The following is a 24599-nucleotide window of genomic DNA, read 5'->3' as shown; positions in this document are numbered from 1 at the left end:
ACCCACTTTATGCAAATACCCTGTTTTAGAATCAATGAAAAGGTCCATTGATATTCAACAAACCCAACAAAACCTATCTCAGCATGGTCTGTTGTGACAGATGAGCAAATGGTATCTTAAAATATCAAATCCAAGATAGATCACAACAAAACTATTTCTTGCTAACTCTGTAGGTAATGCAAAATGCCCTCAATCTTTCAGTCGGGATGTTTTACAACACAGAAAACTGTTATGATTTCCAAAACCAAATACAACAAACCAAGGGACTAAAATATCTACGCAATTGAGATATGTGCAATGTTATCAATAACATTCATCGCTAATGGTACTAATGAAGCATCATGACTTGGGAAAAACACGAAAATTGATTTGATATGAGAAAAATAAACTGATCTATGATATTTTCTGCTAATGTATAAAATGTAATACAAATATGGAAGAGTTTTCATGACAATGGATGGGAAAACCTTTGTTTTGCTGAATTGAGACATTTGCTCCCTTACTCTGATATCAGCAAGCTTGACACTTAAGAAAATATTAAATATTTTCAATGCTGGAAACCAGAAATACACGATTGTGAGACCCTTTCTAATTTAAGTGATTTCCATGTATGCACAAGCATGGCGATGTTTCTAGTTGCATTTGCATCCTGTCTCTTATACTACAGCAAAGTTAGCAGTTCATCTTCTGATGCACTATGTAGTCTGCCAGACTTGACATCCATCACTGAATGGAGATGGTTTGGATTGCTCTGAGAGCTGGTATAGGCTTTTTATAAAGCAGAATAGCCTGATATGTCTGACAAACTATCAGGAATGATGAGATCAAGATGAATGGCCCTGTGAAGCTCAAATTAGGTAACGGTAAGCAGGACATCAGTGAGCATCTGTCACTCCATAGCATTGTTAACAACATTTTCATTAATAAATAGGAAGATTGGTTGTACTGATTCCATCAAAAGTCACGATTTACAGAGAAAATAAGTTTGTTTATTTCCATTTTTTATACATTATTTAGAATTTGTCAGAATTTGGCTAAGGCAGCATTTATTGCCTATCTTCAATTCAAAAGGACAACCATTTTCCTGTGTGTAAGGTATGACTCCAACAAACAACTTCAGTGTTATGTGGACTCCCTTATGCCACACTTGGTCAAATACTGCCTTGATGTCAAGGATAGCCTCCCTCACTTGAACCCTCCAATTTATTTCCTTAGTTCATATTTAGACTAAGAATCTGAGGTTTGGAGTCAAGTGAAATTCAAACCTGGCATCCATGCAGAGGCGATTGAAAAGTAAGATCACCGTAGATACCTTGTGTCACTCAATAACTGAGAGGAGACCAACTAGTCCAGCCAATTAGCTACATTAGGTCCACTCATCCCTTCCTACCCAAACCACCCCATCCCCGGGCACTTTCCCCTGTAACCGCACGAGATGCAACACCTGTCCCTTTACCTCCCCCCACAACTCCATCCAAGGACCCAAACAGTCTTTCCAGGTGAGACAAAGGTTCACCTGCACCTCCTCCAACCTCATCTATTGCATCCGCTGCTCTAGATGTCAACTTATTTACATTGGCGAAACCAAGCGCAGGCTTGGCGATCGCTTCGCTCAACACCTGCGCTCGGATCCGCATTGACCAAACTGATCTCCCGGTGGCCGAGCACTTCAACTCCCCCTCTCATTCTCAGTCTGACCTTTCTGTCATGGGCCTCCTCCAGTGCCATAGTGAGGCCCACCAGAAATTGGAGGAACAGCACCTCATATTTCGCCTGGGCTGTCTCCACCTATATCCTTCCTTTGTCCCTCCCCCCTGACATCAGTCTGAAGAAGGGTCTCGACCGAAACGTCACCCATTCCTTCTCTCCCGAGATGCTGTCTGACCTGCTGAGTTACTCCAGCATTTTGTGAATAAATACCTTCGATTTGTACCAGCATCTGCAGTTATTTTCTTATTTTAAGCTACATTAGATTAGTCCTTTTCTGTGACCCGGACATCCCTTGACTATTTCTATACTCACACATAAGTGCTGGTGTTGTTGCTGTACTGACAAAACTTGAATAGAGACTTCAGCTGGTCAGTTCCCCAGTACTTTGACCTTGACCTTTCGACAAAGGGCTTCTGTGACCTCTCATGCATCCGATAGTCAGCCATTTTTTTTTAAAAACAGGTAGAGTAAATTGAATATGTTGAAGCCTGGCTTCTCCCATCACAGGGATATTGCGAGTGAGCAGCGTAGAAGAGCAGTGTGGGACATTTAAAAAGCAGCCGTTAGCACGAGGCCAGGTTAGTTTCAATTGCGAGTGAGAAGAGCAGCAGCGTGGGAGATTTAAAAAGCCGTTGCTGCCCAGGAGATACAACAAATGAATACATGGCTGAGGATTTGGTGCAGAGGCCAGCAATTCAGATTTTTGTATCTTTTCTGGGCCAGAGGTGACCGATACAAGAGGAACAGGTTGCACCTGACTGGAGGAAGACAAGTATCCTGGTGGGCAGGTTTACTAGGGCTATTCTGGAAGGCAGGGGGACAAGATCTAATGCAGTAGTGAGCATGGGAAGATGATAATCAGTACAGTCAATGAGAATAAGTTCAGTGGACAGGGTAAGCAGGAGCACAGCAGGGAGAAAGATCAAACAGTTGGATTTAATTGCATTTATACAATGCTAGAGGCCTGACAGGCAAGACAAAGAAACTCAGAATATTGATAGGTACATACATGTAACTAGGACATTATAACCATTACGAAACCTGGCTAAGGGAAAGACAGGACCAGCAGCTTTCATTTCTAGGATTCAGGTGCTACAAATAGATAGAGTGAAGGTAAAAGAGGAGATAGAGATGCTTTATTGATTAAGATTAATAAAATTAATGAAAATTAACTTGGACAAGTGAGAGGTGCTATATTTTGTAAAGTTAAATCAAAGGTGGCTTTTATCAATTGAAAGGAGAGATATTTAAAAATGAGGTGTTTAATTGGCTCAATGAGGGTCTGCAATTAAACGAAGATAAAGAATTGTGGGAGATAATTTTAATCTTCGAAAGTCGAGCAGAGTTGGTGAGCCGAGCAAGCTTTTTGAAAATTCAGCATGAGAGTTGAGAAAAAAAGTATCCAAGTCATAGAAGGCTTTTACCAAGTTAAAGGAGTGACATCTAAAAAACAGGCATTCGATTGGCTCAGTTAGGGTCCCAATGGCAATAAAAGGAAGAAGGTTTAATGGAGAGGCTGTGTTTGATGTGAAGTGCAGTATGGAGGCTTCAGCTCAAGAAGCGTCAGCAAGAGGCCTGAGCAACGGGCAATGACAAGTTAAGGTACAATTAGTTTCTCTGTAATTTTTCCCAAGTTCAGGTGTTATCAGAATCAGAATAACCTTTATTGTCATCCAAAAAACAAGTCTTTTGGACGAGATTTCGTCACCCACAGTCCAACAATAAGAGCAATAAAAATAAGCAATAACACCCAATCACAAACAAACACAAAACAAACAACAAAAAAAACATCCATCACAGTGAGTCTCCTCCAGTCACCTTCTCACTGTGATGGAAGGCCAGAATGTATTTTCTCTTTCCCTGCCGTCTTCTCCCGCGGTCAGGCAGTTGAAGTTGCCACGTTCCAGGCCGCACTGGACGGTGAAAGGTCCGCAGCGGGCCGACCCAAGCCCCGCGATTCGGAGCGGGCGAAGACGCTGCCGCAGCACGTCGGGGAGGTCGGGGCTCCCGACACTGAAGCCCCCACCAGGCAGAAAAAAATCCCACGGCCTATTCCAGGCCGTGCCGGACGGTGAAAGGTCCGCGGCGGGCCGACCCAAGTCCCGCGATTCGGGGCGGGCGAAGATGCTGCCGCTGCCGGAGCTCCCGATGTTGATCCCCACCCAGCGGACTGCGAGCTTCCGACGTCCACGTGGCCCACGGCCGAAGAAGCCTTCGTAGCCTCCGAAGGCGAGTCACAGCCGCTCTCGCAGCGCCACCACAGCCTCCGAAGGCAGCCAGCTCCGCAGATGGTAAGTCCAGTCCGTGGACTCTGCGAACCAGAGCCCAGGTGGAGGCCGCCAGCTCCAGGTGTTTGGCCGATGGTAGGCCGCAGCGGGAACGGAGACACGACCCAGAAAACAAAGGTCGCGTCTACGTTCGAAAGAGACAATTTTTACAGTCCCCCCCCCCCCCCACATAGTACACAACCACAAAAAACGACATAACATCTAAACACTACAAAACACTACAATTAAGACAAAAAACACAAAAGACAAACGGACCGAAGGTAAGCCACAGCTTCTAGGGCAGCGCCGCCATTTTTTAAAAGTCTTATTTTTGGCAGGATAGTGGAATGCCCCTCCTGCAGGATGTTCAAAGTCAGAGGGATTCCAGTGTGCCACTCGCCCAGGACCAAACCTGCAGTGTGTTCAGTTTACGGCCTGTCAAAAAACTAGTGAAAGGCGTGGATAGAGTGGATATGGAGAGGATGTTTCCACTAGTCGGAGAGTCTAGGACCACTTGGCACAGCCTCAGAGTAAAAGGACATACCTTTAGAAAGGAGACGAGGAGAACTTTCTTTCGTCAGAGGGTAGTGAATCGGAGAAATTCATTGCCACCGTTGGCTGTGGAATGCCAAGTCGTTGGGTATTTTTAAGGCAAAGATTGACAGATTCTTGATTAGTAAGGAGAGAAAGCAGGAATATGGGGTTAAATAAGAAAGATGATCAGCCATGATTGAATGGCAGAGTAGACATGACGGGCTGAATGGCCTAATAAAGCTCCTATAACTTATGAACTATATGTGGGTCACTGGCATCCATAATTCTCTGAAACATGCAAGGCTGTTTCAGACGGCAGTTAAGATTGGACCTTGTGGCTATGGTTGATGTGAATTTGCTAATTAGGCAAAAGCAACAGTTCCCAGATATGTATTAAAAAGAAAATGGTCACCATCGCAGATGCAGTTTCCAATTTTATGAATTTAAATTCCCCAGCTGCGATAGTCAGATTCTGCTGTACTGTTCTATGTAAATCAGGACAGGATTTGCACAGTAAGTGACAGAGTCCTGGAAAGTGTTGTGGAACAGAGACACTTGGAGATGTAGGTACCTAGTTCCCTCAAAGTGGCGACATGGGTTGAAATGATATTGAAAGGGGTATTTGTCCTTATTAGTCAGGACACAGAGTACAGGAGTTAGGATTACACATTGTAACTGTACAAGTTGTTGGCTACACCACACTTGGGAGTATTGTGCAGTTATTGTAGCTCAGCTGGAGGAATGGTCTGGAGGGTTTGCATTATAATGAGATTCTGGCCAAACTAGGATCTTTTCCCCTGGAGTATAGAAGGGTTGATGTCATGGAGGGATATAAAATCATCAGGAGCATAGTCTTTTCCCCCCGAAAGTAATGAAATCAAAAGCGAAAGAGCAAAGATTAAAGGTCTTTTTAATCCCAGTATATATTGACAGCACCGATATAGAGATGGTTGAAAGCTTCCAGTTCCTCGGAGTGAATATCAACAGCAACTTCTCCAGGACCAGCCCACATCAAAGCAATGGGCAAGAAAGCACATCAACGCCTCCACTTCCTTACCTTTTCACACTTTTTAAATTATTACATGTGACAATAAACTAAAATGAAACTGAAGGCTTAGGAAGTTTGGCATGTTTCCAAAAACTCTCACCAGCATCTACAGATGTGCTGTAGAAAACATTTTATCGGGATGGTTCACAGCATCGTTTGGTAACAGCTCCATCCAAGACCGCGAGACGTTGCAGAGAATTATGGAGGCAGCCCAGACCATTACACAGAGAAACATCGCTTCCATTGACTCAATCTACAGTTCACACTGCCTCGGCAAGGCCACCAGCATAATCAAGGACGAGTCCCACTCCGGTCACTTCCACTGCTCCCTTCTGGCAAGAGGTAAACGCATCAGAAAACGCATACCTCCAGATTCAGGGACAGTTTCTTCCCAGTTATCAGCTCACTGAGCCATCCTACCAACAACTAGAGAGGAATCCTAGGCTACTATCTACTTCATTGAAGACTCTTGGACAATCTTTAATCACTTTACTGGACTTTATCTTGCACTAAAACTTATACCCTTTATCCTCTACATGTGGACAACTCAAATATAATCATATATATTCTTTCCGCTAACTGGTTAGCAAGCAACAAAAAGCTTTTCACTGTACCTCAGTACATGTGACAATAAACTAAATTAAATTTAAAAGGGAGACAGAAGAAACTGCAGTTCCTGGAATCTTAGGCAAGGCACCAAGAACATGGGGAACTCAATGGGTCTGGTCAGGCAATGTTTCGGGTTGAGACTCTTCTTCAGACTGACTGTAGGGGGAAGAAAGCAGGAAAGGAGGTGTACATGGGGACAAAGCCTTGCGATGGATGGATGGATGGACGTGCGGATAGACAGATGGAGACAAAGGGGTATCAGACAAGGAGAGGGAATGTGGGTGAAAGGGGACAGGGCGAAGGGGAAAGAGGGCGGAATAAAAGGGGGACTCAGGGATGCGAGATGATTGCACAGGAGAGAAGGGGAAAGGACAGAGACTTGGGGGAAAAATGGCAGTTGGGAGATAATGGTCAATGTATTGACCTTAACTATAATCCAGTTACCCTGACTATACTTCCTTTCACCCAGCCTCTTGAAAGTTCATGTTCATAAGTAATATAAGAATTAGGCCATTTGGCCCATCAAGTCCACTCCGCCATTTAATCATGGCTGACCTAACTCTCTCTCCTAACCCAATTTTCCTGCCTTCTCTCCCTTACCCCTGACACCCATACTAATTAAGAAACTATCTATTCCTGCCTTAAAAATATCCATTGACTTAGCCTCCACAGCCTTCTGTGGCAATGAATTCCACAGATTCACCACCCTCTGACTAACAAAATTCATCCTCATCTCCTTCCAAAGGAACGTCCTTTAATTCTGAGGCTATGACCTCTGGTCCATGACACCATCTCCTTTGATACCATGGGCTCTCATCTTTCTTAACAACCTCACATGCGGAACCTTAAAGGCTTTCTGAAAATCTAGGTGTACAGCATCCACTGACCCTCCCTTCACTTACTCTCAAATTTGGTCTCCACCATATCTGCTCCAAAGGTTTTTCACTTTGTGATTACGAGATGTCATAGTGTCATGGAGTGATACAGTGTGGAAACAGGCCCTTCACCCAACTCGGCCAATAATATCCCAACTACACTAGTCCCACTTGCCTGCACTTAGTCCCTATCCCTCCAAACCTGTCTTATCCATGTACCAGTCTGAAGAAGGGTCTCGACCCGAAACGTCACCCATTCCTTCTCTCCCGAGATGCTGCCTGACCTGCTGAGTTACTCCAGCATTTTGTGAATAAATATTATCCATGTACCTGTCTGTTTCTTAAACGATGGGATAGTCCTAGCCTCAACTACCTCCTCTGGCAGCTTGTTCCATACATCCACCACCATTTGTGTGAAAAAGTTACCCCTCGGATTCCTATGAAATCTTTTCTCCTTCACCTTGAACCTATGTCCGCTGGTCCTCGATTCCCCAATGCTGGGCAAAAGACTGTGCATCTATCCGATCTATTCCTCTCATGATTTTGTCTACCTCAATAAGATCTCTCCTCATCCTCCTGCACTCCATGAAATAGAGTCCCAGCCTACTCAACCTCTCCCTATAGGGGGATTGCACGGTAGGTCATAAGGTCAAAGGGCGTGACGCACGGAGATGCTCAAGCCTTCTGGAGTACAAGGCAGCTTCCGGCATACACTCGTAACGCATGCAACACGTGTGTCCCATTGCGTTACTCCAGCATTTTGTCTACCTTCGATTTAAACCAGCATCTGCACTTCTTTCCTACACATTTTGTCCGTTCCACTGCAAAATCTCCTTAAGGTATGTCTACTTTGAAGTTCTCCTCCTCTCTCCGATGAGAGTTCTCTCTCACTGTTCCCCCTCTGTGATTGCGCTATATTATTTTGTCAGGCCAAACCCTTGGCCATCCTTTTCTTCTTAACTTCATCCAGCCTGGCTACACTCCCTGTCTCCATTGTCTTTCAATTCCAGCATTTAAGTGAGCTGATTTATATCCCTCCACCACTGGTATCCATAACCTTAAAGGCTTTGCAGAAATATCTTTTGAAATGTAACCAGAGCCACTGCAATTGGTCTTCTGTGTACCAAAGCAAGAAAAAGGAACTGTAAAATATAACTAAGCTCTTTTTCATTAACCCCTAAAGAAAGACACAAAGTGCTGGAGTAACTCAGCAGGTCAGGCAGCAACCCAGGAGAAGAATGCAGCGCCGGAGACTCAGGTTCGATCCTGACTACGGGTGCTGCACTGTAAGGAGTTTGTACGTTCTCCCCGTGACCTGCGTGGGTTTCCTCCGAGATCTTCGGTTTCCTCCCACACTCCAAAGACGTACAGGTATGTAGGTTAATTGGCTGGGTAAATGTAAAAATTGTCCCTAGTGGGTGTAGGATAGTGTTAATGTACGGGGATCACTGGGCGGCACGGACTTGGAGGGCCGAAAATGCCTGTTTCCGGCTGTATGTATATGATATGATGATATGATGAACATGGACTGGTGATGTTTTGAGCCGGGACCCTTCTTCAGATCAGTCTGAAGAAGGGTTCCGGCCAGAAATCTCGCCTATCCACGTTCTTCAGGGATGCTGCCTGACCTGCTGAATTATTCTGGCATACGTGCCTTTCTCTGGTATAAACCAGCATCTACGGTTCCTTGTTATTACAAGCCCCAAGGAACTGAGTTTTGCAGCTGGCATCTGGCTTATCATCGGTCATCAAAAGAGCATCTTAAACTTAAATATCATCTTCACCATAGCTGTACTAAGTTTCTTGGCATGAAGTTAAGCAGCCTGATATAATTAAGCACTGTAATTATGTGGCGCCATTCATAAAGATTTTTGGTTGGGACTGAGGTGTTGCAAGTTTAGTGGCGATTTTGGCTTCAGAGTTCCTGGCGGAATTCTGGCAAAATACTGCGACAATTCAACGGCTGCTGGGACCAAAGACGGTCCCGCTGTATTGGCAGCCATAGTAATGCTTGCCTGCAGTACACCGCTTGTACTCCAGAAGGCATTGCATGGCAACAGTACGGGTCAGGGGTCATAACCTTGCCTGGCAAGGGCCCTAAATCTCACACCTTCTCGTCCTGACCACATCCTCGTAAATCTTTTCTGAACCCTTTCAAGCTTGACAATATCTTTCCGATAACATGGTGCCCAGAACTGAACACAATATTCTAAATGCGGTCTCACCAACGTCTTATATCACTGCCACATGACCTCCCTACTTCTATACTCACTATTCTAACTTCGATGAAGGACAAAGTGCCAAAAGCCTTTTTGACCACCTTATCTACCTGCGACTCGACCTTCAAGGAACCATGCACCTGTACTCCTAGATCCCTCTGCTCTACAACTCCACCCAGAGGTCTACCATTTACTGTGTTGGTCCTGCCCTTGTTCGACGTCCCAAAATGCCACACCTCACACTTTTCTGTATTAAATTCCATCAACCATTTCTCTGCCCACCTGGCCAATCGATCCAGATCCTGTTGCAATCTTTCACAACCATCTTCACTATCTGCAAAACCACTAACTTTTGTATCATCAGCAAACTTGCTAATCTTGCCCTGTATTTCTTATCCAAATCATTGATGTAGATGACAAACAGTAACGGGCCCAGCACCGAACCCTGAGTCACATCACTGGCCTTCAGTCCGAGAAGTAACCTTCCACCATCACCCTCTGCTTCCTTCCATGGGGCCAATTTGCTATCCATTCAGCCATCTCTCCTTGGATCCCATGCGATCTAACCTTCCAGAGCAGCCTGTCATGCGGAACCTCGTCGAATGCCTTACTGAAGTCCTCTTTTCAGTAAATGTGGATTCTCTCTGCTACTTTGGACAGAGTCCTCACCCATGTCTGTGTCCTGTAGTTCAGCTTGCATTTCCCCTCCTTCCTCCTCGATGGAACTGATCCGCTCCTTTCACCCTAACAGCCTCTGCAACAAACGCATCATTCCCCGATATATCTGCCTCCATCAACATGATTCCACCACCAGTCACATCTTCCCGTTCCCACCCCTTTCTGCTCTCTGTAATGACCTCTCTCTGCAACTCCTCGGTTCACTCATCTCTTTCCAACCAAGCCACCCCCTCCTCAGTTACATTCCCCTGCAACCATATGTACCCCTGTACCGCTCACTTCCGTCCAGGGATACCCAGCAGGCCTTCCAAGTGAAACAAAAAGTTTATGTGCACCTCTTCAAACCTCGTCTACTGCATTCAGTGCTCTTGATCTGGGATCCTTTACATTGGCAATACCAAGCATGTCCAAGTGACTGTTTCGCTGAATACTTTCACTCTGTCTGCCAAGGCTTGCTGGATCTCCAGGTTGCTAACACTGTTGAATTCTGACTTTTGTGTCCTTGCCTCTTTCACTGCTAGAGTGAGCCCACAAGCAAAGAATATGAGGAACAGCACCTCATATTCTGCTTGTTTAGCTTACAGCCGAATAGTATGAACATTTAATTCTCCATTTTCAAGTAATACCCTTCCCCAATTCCCTTTTTCCTGTGCCCAGCACCACCAGTCCAGTGCACTATCACTTCTCAATCTAATGCCTCCCCGTCACTCTGCTCCTTTCCCTCTGTACACTCATCTCGTATCACTGATTCCTCCGTTTCCTTTATAACCCACCTTTCCCAACCCCTTCTACCCACACCCTCCCACATGCTTAACATGTCACTTTCCCTGTCCTTATCTGATATCATTTGTCTCCTTTTTGCCTCTAACCTTTGTCACTTATTCGGCCCATCTGTCAATCAAAGCCTCCACACCTGTATCCACAATAATTTGTTGGGCTGTCCCATTCACACCTCTTTTCCAGCTCTCTTCTCGCTATTCCATCAGTCTGAAGAAGGTTCTTGACCCAAACCGCCAATTGTCAATTCCCACCCCAGATGCTGCCTGACCTGCTGAGTTCCTCCACTACTTTACTTTGCTCAAGATCTAAAAAGAACCCGAGGGGGCATATTTTTCACTCAGAGGGTGGTGGGTATATAGAAAAGGCTGCCAGAGGAAGCTGGTACAATTATATTTAAAAGCCCATTGTACAGGTACATGGCTAGAAAAGATTTAGAGTGGTATTGGTTAAATATAGGCAAATGGGACTAGCTCAGATAAACATCTTGGTCAGCATGAGTGAGCTGGGCTGAAGTGCCTGTTTCCATTCTGTACAATTGGTACGAGACAGGAACTTGCTCAAGTTGATTGGAGTAGGTTGTTTACGGGTAAAGGAACGTCTGGAAAGTGGAATGCCTTTAAAGGTGTGATGCTAAGAGTTCAGAGCATGCCTGTTCCTGTTAGAGTGAATGACATGGCAAGTGAGCACAAGGAAGCTTGCATGAAAGAAATTGAGGCTCTGGTCCAGAAAAAAAGAGACATAGTACAGGAATAGACCGCTGGAATAAACTGTATCTCTGGAGTTTTGGGAACTAAGGAGAATGCAATGGAAATCGGGAGGGCAAAAATGGGGACAAAAGATAACTCTGGCAGATATTAAGGGAAATCCAATTTTTTTTTAAAGCGCATTAAGGGAAAGAGGGTGACAAAGAGAATAGAGCCCCTCAGAAACGAACGTGGTCGTCTGTGTGGAGCCTCACGAGATAGGCAAGGTCCTCAATGAGTAGACAAAGACCAGGGAACTTGGGATAGTTAATGAAAGTGTCTTGAGAACACAGTATTACATCTAGGAGGTGCTGAACGTCCTCAGGCATATGAAGGTAGACAAATCTCCTGCACCTGATCAGATATATCCAAGGGTACTGTGGGAAGCTAGAATTTCCCTGGCTGAGATATACAAATAATCAATAGATTCAGGTGAAGTGCTGGAAGACTTGTGCGTGGCTAATGTTTCAGATGGGTTGCAAGGGAAAGCCTGGGAACTATAGAACTGTGAGCCTAATATCTGTGGTAGGCAAACTACTGGCGAGGATTAAGGGATAAGATATATATGCACTTGGATAGACAGGAGCTGTTTAGGGATAATCAGCATGGTTTTACGTGGGGGATTATGTCTTATGTATCTGATGGAGTTTTTTGAAGAAGTAACCAAAAAGGTTGATCAGGGCAAACCCGTTGACATTGTCTATATAGATTTCAGCAAGGCATTAGATAAGTTTCCACATGATAGGCTGCTCTGGAAGTTTAAATTGTATGGGATCCAGGGAGAGCTAGTAGACTGAATAAAAAATTGGCTTCATGCAGGAAGCAGTGGGTAATGGTGGAAGGTTGTTTTTCAGATTGGAGGCCTGTGACTGGTGATGCTGGGCTGTTTGTGGTTTATATCAACGATTTGGATGAGAATGTACAAGGCAGAATTAGTAAGTTTGCAGATGACACTAAAGTGGGTAGTAACGTAGATAGCAAAGATGGTTATTAAAAATTACAGCAGAACCTTGATCAGTTAGGCAAGTGAGCCGAGGAATAGATAATGGAGTTTAATGCAGATAAATGAGAGACGTTGCATTTTGGGAAGTCAAACCAGGGCAGGACCTTCAGTGCACAGTGAGGTTCTGGCAAGTGTTATGAAGCAGAGGGATCTGGGAATGCAGGTACATAGTTTATTGAAAGTGATTCGCAAGGTACTTAGGGTGGTAAAGAAGGCTTTTGGTACAATGGACTTCATGTCAGGGTATCGAAAATAGACACAAAAAGCTGGAGTAACTCAGCGAGTCAGACAGCATCTTTCGAGAAAAGGATTAGGTGACTTTTCAGGTCAAAATACTTCTTCAGACTTAGAGTCAGGGGAAAGGGAAAGGAGAGATACAGACAGCAATATATAGGACAAATGAGTGAAAGATTGCAAAAAAGTAACAATGATAAAAGAAACAGGCCACTGTCAGCTGTGGGCCAGGTGAAAACTAATTGCAGACAATAAAACTCAACAAGACGACTTTGAAGCAAGTCCAATGACTTGGGTGGGGAAGGACGTAGAGGGAGGGGATGAAAGGGTTACCTGAAGTTAGAGAAATCAATATTCATACCCCTGGGTTACAAGCTGCCCAGGCGAAATATGAGATGCTGTTCCTCCAATTTGAGTTTGGCCGCACTCTGACAATGGAGGCGGCCCACGACAGAAAGGTCAGTGTGGGAATGGGAAGGGGAATTAAAGCGTTTGGCAACCAGGAGATCAGGTAGGCCCACACAGACTGAGTGAAGGTATTCAGCAAAACGATCACCAAGTTTACGTTTTTGTCTCGCCAATGTACAAGAGTCCACACCTTGAACAACGGATACAGGACATGAGTTTAGAGGAGGTGCAAGTGAACCTCTCCCTAACCTGAAAGGACTGTCCGTGTCCCTGGATAGTCCAGGGAAGAGGTACATGGACAGGTGTTGCATCTCCTGCAGTTGCAAGGGAAGGTACCCGAGGAGGGGGTGGTTTGGGTGGGAAGGGATGAATTAACCAGGGAGTTGCGGAAAGAAAGATCTCTGCGGAAGGCGGAAAGGGGTGATGGGAAGATGTGGCTAGTGGTGGGAACCTGTTGGAGGTGGCGAAAATGTTGGAAGACCATGTGTTGCCTGCGATGGCTGATGGGGTGAAAGAGTATAGAAGTTGAGGCAATATGTTACAAGCCAATATGTTAGTGTCACAGTTGTACAAGAAGTAGGTGAGGCCACATTTGGAGTATGGTCTATACTTTTGGTCATCTTGCTGTCGGAAAGATGTTAAGCGGAAAGTATGCAGAGAATATTTAAGAGGGTGTTGCCAGGACACGAGGGCTGAGCTATTGGGAAAGGTTGGGAAGGATGGAACTGTATTCTTTGGAGCACAGGGGTTGAGAGGTGATGTTTTAGAGGTGTAAAAGATCATGAAGGAATAGATCGGGTAGATGCAGTTTTTTCATCTAGGGGAGGGGAATTAAGAACCTGAAGACATTAGGGTTATGGCGAAAGGGGAATCGTTTATTAAGAATCTAAAGGGTAATCTTATCACACGTTTCCAAGGTTCCACTCATGCAATCAAATTTCCGCTATGGCACAAGTTTCCATGCATCAATCCAGGTTTTAACCTCGTGCGCGCACTCGTTCCCTCTGTCTCTTTCTTGTCTTTTAGCAAGTACGTTCTTGTCAATCTTGTGCTCTTCTTATGCCATTCAATATAATATTTGTGGTTTTGGTTTCCAGAGAGAAATTTATATGTATTTGCCAATTTGCAGATAAAATACTTTGTAAAAACAGAACCTGCTGGTTACTTGGGGGTAGACTGTATAGGTTTGCCAGATTGATTCTGGGATGGTGGCAAGGAGTGTGGGAGCGAATTGTCCCCCGAGGAAGAATAACAGAAGTTCTCATTACAACATGCAAAATTATTAGATGGCTAGGCTAGAAGGATATTTCCCTCAGCTAAAGTGTCTAGAATTTGGGCTCAGTCTCAAAATAACCAGGCCATGCACCCGGACTGAAATGACAACATATTTCTTCACCCAGAAAGTTGAGACTCATCATAATTCTCCACCCAAGAGGACTGTGGAGACTCAGTATATTCAAGATAGAGATTTTTTAAATATCAGTTTGATGACCTCATTGGATCTTGATCAATCATTATAGATTAGTTAAGTATAGATTGAAAAAAGATAAACTGAAAATAAGGGCAAAGCTTTGATGGAACTGAGTCCAGGAGTAAAAGCTACAGAAATTCAGCAATATCTGGGGGGGGTATGGACAGGAAACGTTTCAGGTTGTGACCTTTCTTCAATATGGGAATAGAGGAGAAATACCTGGTATAAAGAGAAGGGAAAGGGTGGGGCAAGATCTGGCAAGTGAAATGTATCCAGATGAAGGGTTAATTTGGTAGTTGAGGCAAGGTCCAAAAAGGTGGAGATAGTCAAAGGCTTAATTCAATGTTCAAGCCATTGGGTTGTAAGCTAGCCAAGCTTACAAACCTGTTCTTCTTATGTGGCCTCATTCTGACCATGGAGACCATCTATGAGAACCAGGTTTGTACACGCTTGGGAAGGAGAATTAAAGTGGCTTGCAATTGGGTTGCTCCAGCTCTCTGGTGGACCGAGCGCACGTGTTCAGCAAAGTGGTCACCTAGTCTACGCTAGGCCTCATCGATGCAGAAGAAGCCATGTGGAAAGCATTAAATGCAATAGACGAGGGTGGAAGAGATGCATGGAAACCTCTGACTCACCCAGACGGGCTGTTTCAGTCCTTCAATGAAGGTAAAGAGGTGGTGTAGGGACAGGTATTGTACCTCCTGATGTGGCAGGGGAAAGTGTCTGAGAAATATGTTGGGTGTGGCCGCGAGTGGGATGAAAGGCAAGAACCAAGGAACCTCTACCCATGTACTGTCTGGGGGAGAGGGGGCAGGTCAACAGCGAATTTCAGGGAACAGAGACATGGGTGAGGGTTCAATCGACAACTGGGGGGGGGGGTTCTGACCCCAAACCTCACCTGTCCATTTTGCACCACAGATGCTGCCCGGCACACTCGGTTCCTCCAGCAGTTTATTTTTTCTGTTGCTCAGGATTCCAGCATCTGCTGCTCAACTACATTTGAATTATGTAAAATTTATCCCCCGGAAATGTTTCAAGTCCTGGATACTCAAAAACAAGGCAGGTTGAGACAAAGAGTATACCATTTTGTAAAATGCCACTTAGGCAGATGCCATGGGAAAATGGAAGCATTGAAAACAGTTCTCGCAGAAAGTATGGAAGGATGTCCACAATATCAATGACAAAAATAAAATATTATTACCCATTTTATTGACACCAATTCCTTCCAAGCTTTTCAAAGACTGCATTATTGTAGCTTTGGAATGAAGTGATATTTAAATGTTCCACTCATACAGCCAAATGTATAGAAATCTGGCAAATTACTTGACAATACTACAACAGATGAGAATAAGTGTATTTTAGGCAAATTACTGCTCCAGTTTCCTTTGAGAAATGATTACCAATATGGCCTGAACACTTAAAGCAACGACATCTATCTATCTATACCTATCTATCTATATACATTATATATAGGAACAGCACCTCATATTTCGCTTGGGCACCTTGCAGCCCAGCGGTATGAACATTGACTTCTCCAACTTTAGATAGTTCCTCTGTCCCTCTCTTCCCCTCCCCCTTCCCAGTTCTCCCTCTATCTTCCTATCTCCACCTATGTCCTTCCTTTGTCCCACCCCCGACATCAGTCTGAAGAAGGGGCTCGACCCGAAACGTCACCCATTCCTTCTCTCCTGAGATGCTGCCTGACCTGCTTAGTTACTCCAGCATTTTGTGAATAAATACCTTCGATTTGTACTAGCATCTGCAGCTATTTTCTTACACTATCAATATACATTATATCAATAAAACTGTTTGTTTGTTATGTTACTTGTTTGTTATTTGTTATATATGTTAGGATGTTTGTTAGTTATCAACCATGTTTTTGCGCCCCCGTCACACGATCACGCTACAATTTTAGGACTACCTTACTCACCTTTGTCCTGGGGATCCTTTCATTTAAGTTTTATTCAAATTGGTCTTATCTTTTAGAAGTTACAGAGACCTTAAAGTTTACAATTCCCTCATAAAAGTGATTTCTTGCCATGTTCAGCGTGTGACATCACAATGGGACCTGCACGAGTGCCGGCCAATGAAGGGGGGGAGGGGCAGGGAGTCGCAGCCAATGGGGGGGGGGGGGGGGGGAACTGCCTTTACAAATGTGCTCCAACCCCGGATGACCAGAGGGAGGACCACCTCCAGTCCCGGCATGCCTTACACCTGACCTTCCTCCCGTGGTGCAGCACGGCATCAGAGAGAAGCCAAAAGAAGATAGCCGCTGGCAGGACAGCCGCTCTCCTGCTGCTGGCCTCTGTGAGTGGCTCCCTCTCCCTATCCTCACCACCCTCGCTCGCCCGCACCTGGCCCCGGGGGGAGAATTTGAGCAGGAGGAAGATTGCCGTTGTCCCTGTCGTCTCATCGTTCCCCTCCGTCTCCTCCTGCCCTCGCTTCGACTGACGGCATCGTCGAGTTCCCGCTCCCGCCCTGGGGCCCACTGCCCCGGACCATCACCGGATTACAACCCCCAGCGGACAGCTTTTCCTCCTCCTCCTCCCACGTTTCCTCCAGCGCCCGCTTCAACTGACGGCGTCGACGACGACTCCAACAGAAATGGCGGCCGCTCTCCTTCTCCTCCCGCTCCGCCATCTTGTGCACAACTCCCGCCGCCGGGCTGCCCACCGGGAGGTGTAGTCCCAGCTCCCGCCCGGCAACAGCAGACTGGACAATACCGGACTGCAACCCTACCGCGCACACACACACACACAGGATAATACAATGTACTAATAAAAATACTTTAAATGTATTAATGTAAGAATATAATATGCTACATTGTATATCTTTCAATATATCAATCTCTTGCAGGGGAGGGGGATGTGGGGGTCTAACTGATGCCCGGGTTGAGGGTGGGGAGGGAAATGGGGTTTGGGGGGACGGAGTGAGGGACGGACGGAGTGGGGGGGACGGACGGAGTGGGGGGGACGGACGGAGTGGGGGGGGGACGGAACGGAGGGGTCGGAGTGGGGGGGGGGCGGGGGGGGAACGGAGTGGGGGGGGGGTGGCAGTGGAAGGAGTGGGGGAGGGGAGGTTGCTACACCAATGCAGAAGGATGGCTGCTGCATCCGCGCGTGCGCGGTTGGGGGAGTTGCCATTTTATGTTCAGCTCCGACCTCACGCTCGATGCCCGATTGGCCTGGGTGCCCATGAGGGAGGAGTGCCGACGCTCCCCGCTCAGGCTCTGATTGGTCGCCAGCAAGTCCTGATTTGCTGCTGCCGTTTACCCCCACATGGTGTCCATTGATTGGCTACAACCTCCCGCTCGACGCCTGAGGGGTAGCAGTTTCTTCCCGCTCAAAACAACTCGGTTGAACAAATCAAAGAAGAATGGGAAGCTAGTGGATTGGGACTCTTTTAAAGAGCAACAGAAGATGACTAAGAAGGCAATACGGGGAGAAAAGATGAGGTATGAGGGTAAACTAGCCAATAATATAAAGGAGGATAGTAAAAGCTTTTTTAGGTATGTAAAAAGGGAAAAAATAGTCAAGGCAAATGTGGGTCCCTTGAAGACAGAAGCGGGGGAATTTATTATGGGATACAAGGAAATGGCAGACGAGTTGAACCGGTACTTTGGATCTGTCTTTACTAAGGAAGATACAAGCAATCTCCCAGATGTTCTAGTGGGCAGAGATCGTAGGGCGACGGTGGAACTGAAGGAAATCCACATTAGGCAGGAAATGGTGTTGGGTAGACTGATGGGACTGAAGGCTGATAAATCCCCAGGGCCTGATGGTCTGCATCCCAGAGTACTTAAGGAGGTGGTGCTAGAAATTGTGGACGCATTGGTGATCATTTTCCAATGTTCTATAGATTCAGGATCAGTTCCTGTGGATTGGAGGGTAGCTAATGTTGTCCCACTTTTTAAGAAAGGAGGGAGAGAGAAAACGGGAAATTATAGACCAGTTAGTCTGACATCAGTGGTGGGGAAGATGCTGGAGTCAATTATAAAAGACGAAATCGCGGAGCATTTGGATAGTACTAACAGGATTGTTCCGAGTCAGCATGGATTTACGAAGGGGAATTCATGCTTGACTAATCTTCTGGAATTCTTTGAGGATGTAACCAGGAAAATTGACAGGGGAGAGCCGGCGGATGTGGTGTACCTTGACTTTCAGAAAGCCTTTGACAAGGTTCCACATAGGAGATTAGTGGGCAAAATTAGAGCACATGGTATTGGAGGTAGGGTACTGACATGGATAGAAAATTGGTTGACAGACAGAAAGCAAAGAGTGGGGATAAATGGGTCCCTTTCAGAACGGCAGGCAGTAACTAGTGGGGCACCGCAAGGCTCGTTGCTGGGACCGCAGCTATTTACAATATACATTAATGACAATAGGTGCAGGAGTAGGCCATTCGGCCCTTCGAGCCAGCACCGCCATTCAATGTGATCATGACTGATCATTCTCAATCAGTACCCCGTTCCTGCTTTCTCCCCATACCCCCTGACTCCGCTATCCTTAAGAGCTCTATCTAGCTCTCTCTTGAATGTATTCAGAGAATTGGCCTCCACTGCCCTCTGAGGCAGAGAATTCCACAGATTCACAACTCTCTGACTGAAAAAGTTTTTCCTCATCTGTTCTAAATAGCCTACCCCTTGTTCTTAAACTGTGGCCCCTGGTTCTGGACTCCCCCAACATTGGGAACATGTTTCCTGCCTCTAATGTGTCCAACCCCTTAATAATCTTATACGTTTCGATAAGATCCCCTCTCATCCTTCTAAATTCCAGTGTATACAAGCCTAGTCGCTCCAGTCTTTCAACATATGACAGTCCCGCCATTCCGGGAATTAACCTAGTAAACCTACGCTGCACGCCCTCAATAGCAAGAATATCCTTCCTCAAATTTGGAGACCAAAACTGCACAGTACTCCAGGTGTGGTCTCAATGGGGCCCTGTACAACTGCAGAAGGACCTCATTGCTCCTATACTCAACTCCTCTTGTTATGAAGGCCAACATTCCATTGGATTTCTTCACTGCCTGCTGTACCTGCATGCTTCCTTTCAGTGACTGATGCACTAGGATACCCAGATCTCGTTGTACGTCCCCTGTTCCTAACTTGACACCATTCAGATAATACTCTGCCTTCCTATTCTTAACACCAAAGTGGATAACCTCACACTTATCCACATTAAACTGCATCTGCCATGCATCCGCCCACTCACACAACCTGTCCAAGTCACCCTGCAACCTCGTAGCAGGTTATTAATTTGGCCAGCTCCTGCCTCATGCCTCTGTAATCCCCATTTCTATACTGTAATACTGACACTTCCGATTTTCCCTTCTCCCTCTCAATTTGTAGAGTAGAACTTATCATATTGTGATCACTGCCTCCTAATGGCTCTTTTACCTAGAGTTCCCTTATCAGATCAGGTTCATTACGCAACGTTAAATCCAGAATTGCCTTCTCCCTGGTAGACTCCAGTACAAGCTGTTCTAAGAATCCATCTCGGAGGCACTCCACAAACTCCCTTTCCTGGGGTCCAGTACCAACCTGATTTTCCCAGTCTACCTGCATGTTGAAATCTTCCATAACCACCGTAGCATTATATTTGCGACATGCCAATTTTAGCTCTTGATTTAACTTGCACCCTATGTCGAGGCTACTGTTTGGGGGCCTGTAGATAACTCTCATTAGGGTCTTTTTATGCTTACAATTCCTCATTTCTATCCATACTGATTCTACATCTCCTGATTCTATGTCATCCCTTGCAAGGGAGTGAATATCATTCCTTACCAACAGAGCATTTAGTGTCTACCTTCGATTTAAACCAGCATCTGCAGGGTTTTTTTCCTAATTATCTTGCATTAATCAATGAACACGTGGCAGACTTGGAGCTTGCTTTCTGGACTTGCGTATATGCAGTTTCCATTTCTCCTGTGTATTCCACTCCAGTAGGAAGCTTCTTGTAAACTGTGTATAGTATTATGGTGAGAAAGCCCAAGAAAATAATTGGACCTAGGCAACCAAGATTGACATCAGTTTGCACTGAGATTAGATCTACTGTGGACCCACTTCGTAAAACCATGGCTTGCATTTCATTAAATTCTAGGAAAGAATTGAGATCAAGTTTAGAGTGTGGCCAAATTTGAGAAAGATACCGCCAGTCCCTCTCAACGACCAGGCCAAAAGGCTTTCCCAGAGATCAAAAAGGCCACGTATAGTGATTGATACCGCACCCTGCATTTTGTTGAAGGATATGTGCAATGAAGATCGTGCTCACTGGTTTTCTAGATTAACTGCATTCACACTGGTTACGAGTTCAGCTTCAGACTAGCAAGTTGAAGATCACTGACTTTTTCTGCGGCAGAGAGGAGGAAAACTTCTATTGCTCCACAACCACATTTGAAGATGGTCAAAATCAAAGCAACTCTCAAATCCCTTCCTCCTTTCTAGATGTGGGAGAGGAGGCTGAGAGTTTAAGAGCCAAAATTTATTTCTGCCAAGATTTAGAATTTTAGCAATGATTCCCACTGCTGCCAAGGCTTGCTTTTTCTATTCTTAGTTAAACTATGAATTTTTCAACATCTTGATGTTCTGGGATCATGGGAAGACTGGACAAGATAGTTTGCATTGGAATGGAGTCATTTGAAGACTTCTTATGAATTTAGATGTTATCTGCTTTTCTATAGATATATTTTACACAGGGCAGGCACTTGGTATCTTGGACACTGTGATAACTCTGAAGCATCCGAGCAAAAGGTTAGTGAACCCGCTGTAAGTTTTCCATCCATTATCTGTTCTTTAGGTCATGTGCTCGCTGTTCGATCTGAGTCTTCAGGCCTATAGAGATTTTTCCTTTCCATTGTAACATGATGATGTTCCCAATGTAACAAAGCCTTCGGTCAATGGGAAATTAGACCATTATGGCACCTGAAATTAGATTGGTCAACTTCAGACCAGTCCAGGCACTGTAGCATCTCTGCTGCTCTATTGGAACAGCAGTCATCAGGCTGTCTCTCTTTTAAAGATATTTTTGTTTGCAGGGATTCCCGAGACTGTCAACACTGATTTTCTTGATATTTCAGCTGCCGTCATCATTTTGTGGGCAGGCAGATGGAGGCAACCATGGTCTAGATAGTGCTCTATCCCACAGTTATTGGAACCTATCATGAAGCTCCAATGAAATAGGATTCTGGTTTAACGTCCCCATTCTAAGCATTTTGACAGGAGGGCAATTTATATTCACTTTATATTCTTCCACCTTGCCAATCACATTCTTTCAACTCTTGGGATAAGATCAGTCTGTCTCCCTCAGGGAATGCATAGCAGGGTTTAAAATTGGAATAGAAATCCTCCTTGGCTTCCACAGTTGGAGCATATGTTCTCTCAGATGCAGTTTGCCAATTCCACAACAAATTCAATTGAATGGTTATAATCCAACAGGGGAAGCCACTGAGATGATACATCACCTCATTCTTGACACCAAACTCATCTTCCAGTTTGCCCATCAAGAAGAAGAGTACTCAGTCTTTTCTTTGTGTTAGCTGTCACCTGCCTATCATGTCGTGCTCAAAGCAGCAATGTCAGAGTGCCAAAATTCCTGCGCTCTGAGAGTGGAGTGACATTCAAAAACTATTGCTGTTGTGGCTGTCATGTCCAAACCATCATGAGTGGAAGTTGCCTGTGCATTACTTATTTTAAAGTATGAAAGTATGGCACAGCAAATACCACAGACTTGACAGAGTGGGGCTAAGGGAAAAGAGATGGGGGAAGAAGGTTCCGAGAAAATGGAGGGTGAAAATTCCAGAGGCCAATCTGCAGTCATCTTTTATCCCCTCAGCCTCTGGGTTATTGCATCACTCTGTTAAGTCTGTGTGGAAGATGGTGTGAAACTTGAACCCACTCCAATGTAAAACTCGCTTCTTTAATGTATGAAACAATTTCAACTAATCAGTCATTTATTTGTGGATTTTAGTGCATAAAAATGCCAGGTGGTAAATCACAAAAAAAAGATAAACAGTGAACAATAGATTAATGAGTCTCAAAATCTTTACTCAACACCTGCGTACATGTGTGGATTACTGCCTTAAAAGCTCACCTCACTTAAAGTGGTTGAATTACTCAGTTGACAACAATTATTTATTCGAATTAGTAAAACAAAACTATTCACTACAAAACCACAAATCTATAAAATTCCAGACAAAATTTCAGTAAGGCCTCCCAAAGGTAAATGTGTACACAAGCTTTTGTTTAAAAAATGTCGTTCTTGGCAAGATCAATAAATATGCGCTTTTTACATAATCACCCATGTGAAACGGTTTGGCTTCAGTACCTTGAATCAATCGTTCCACAATCTTATCTGCCATTGGCAACCTTCACTTTGCTTATACCCCACCCCCAAAACAAAACAAACTTTCCCCGGGTTTGTAGGATTGACCGCTAAAGTGCTGTTTTATCAATTTAATATTTCTCCAGACAAGTTACACAAATATATCCATGTTGTAATAATCATACCCACATTCATCAGGAAGTTTTAAACAGAGCATGTCAAAATTTCGCCCTTCAGTAATTAAGCCGTCGTTTTATAACCACACGTTACAATATTTTGTATTAAAGTAATATTTCTAAATAATTGCAATTTGACTTCGTTCAAGAATCCAAATATCGAACACAGTTCTGTATCCAAGTGGAAGTGACGTTAACATTTTTTTGGATAGAGTTGGCTCTTCGTTTGCTGCGAAATGCTGTAACATTCTCCGGTTATGCGCAACTCAAAATACTAAGCTTGTCCAGCATTATATTTAAAGTGACCAGAGAAACATACACGTAACAACTTAGTAGCACAGTTACTTTTCCACATTTCAAAACAGTTAACAAGACTGCTCCTAGTCTATCCCAGGGCCGCACCGTTTGTAAACTGTATTTAAAGAGATACCTGTATTATTTCAGATCCTCGCGGCCCAGTCAGGCTTCAATGAACGAATATCATAAAGTAGTGACGCATAAAAAAGCGTTATCACAGAAGTGGTTTACGAAAAAAAGTTTCGACGAAGTAGCATAATACTCTGAAATCGAGATCAGCTTTTCCTGTTCCTTTTCGCATACCGGGGTTCACCCGCGTTGGAGTGTATTGGAATGCAAGCGACATTGAAGTCAAAAAGCTCACTTTAAAAAAAATAATAGACCTGGGGCACGCTCGTGGTACTTTAAACCAAGCTGAACTCGGGTTTTCGGCTGCACTGGACGCAGACTCTACCTCCGTCAAACGATGTGGACGTGCACCGGCCGCTATGACCCTTCACTGAAAACGCACAACGTGCCGAGGACTTCCAGAAAAGAAACTGCGAGACACCCTTGACCACCACTTTACACGCTGCACACAAACAGCCGGACATTTCACAATGCACCAAAACACTTTTCAACTGCTCCCACCCTCCCAAGAGCACACGAGAAAACTAACAGATATTCGCCCACTCAAGGTAAGCTGGGGAAGGGGGTGGTGGCGAGGAGGAAGAAAGTAAAGATAAAGCAAAACGCACACTTACTTCTGGTTCTGAGACTGTATTTTTTTGTGCGAGTGTGTATGTTCACTGCCCTGGGTAACTGACCGCCTGCCTCTAGCCACTCACTCACTCTCACCCGGTAACTCCTCCTTGACGTGCGCCGCAACCAGTTTAAAAGAAATGGCGACGCCTCGCCTCTGCGTGCGCGTGACCGCCCGCGCCCACACCCAAAGCCAACTTCTTTCGCCGCCCGCCCGCGAGAAAGAAAAAGCAAACTCCTCTGCGCGTGAACTCGCACAGCTCGACAAGGGACCCCGCCCGCGCGGCAAAGTTACCCCGCGGCTCCGAATGAATAACCGTCGTCGTGCGCGAGCATTGGCTCGAGCGCCGCCGTTACCTCCACGCGGGCACAATGACGGACCATCGGGCGATGGAGGGAGAGTGATGGAGGGAGGGAGGGAGGGAGGGTGGAGTCCGACGGTGAGCAACTGGCGGAACAAAGTACTTTAATTTCATCATTCCAAAGTC

At 45.1% G+C, this 24599-nt stretch overlaps 1 protein-coding gene across 7 annotated transcripts in view; it reads right to left on the bottom strand.

Moving 5' to 3' along the window:
- Nucleotides 1–24211, bottom strand: part of grb10b (growth factor receptor-bound protein 10b) — a 149883-nt gene extending 125672 nt beyond the window's left edge. For 6 of the 7 annotated variants that reach the window (XM_078418623.1, XM_078418612.1, XM_078418651.1 and 3 more), the window contains exon 1: nt 24114–24211. The gene's annotated coding sequence lies outside the window, so the exon portion shown is untranslated. Of the gene's footprint in view, nt 1–23503; nt 23636–24113 lie in introns of those variants that run through there. The other variant, XM_078418642.1, reaches the window with a different exon arrangement.
- Nucleotides 24212–24599: the final 388 nt, after the last annotated feature.

The sequence above is a fragment of the Rhinoraja longicauda genome, chromosome 2, assembly GCF_053455715.1.
Source record: "Rhinoraja longicauda isolate Sanriku21f chromosome 2, sRhiLon1.1, whole genome shotgun sequence".
In the NCBI taxonomy this organism is placed as follows: Eukaryota; Metazoa; Chordata; class Chondrichthyes; order Rajiformes; family Arhynchobatidae; genus Rhinoraja; species Rhinoraja longicauda.
This window is presented reverse-complemented; position numbering and strand designations above follow the sequence as displayed.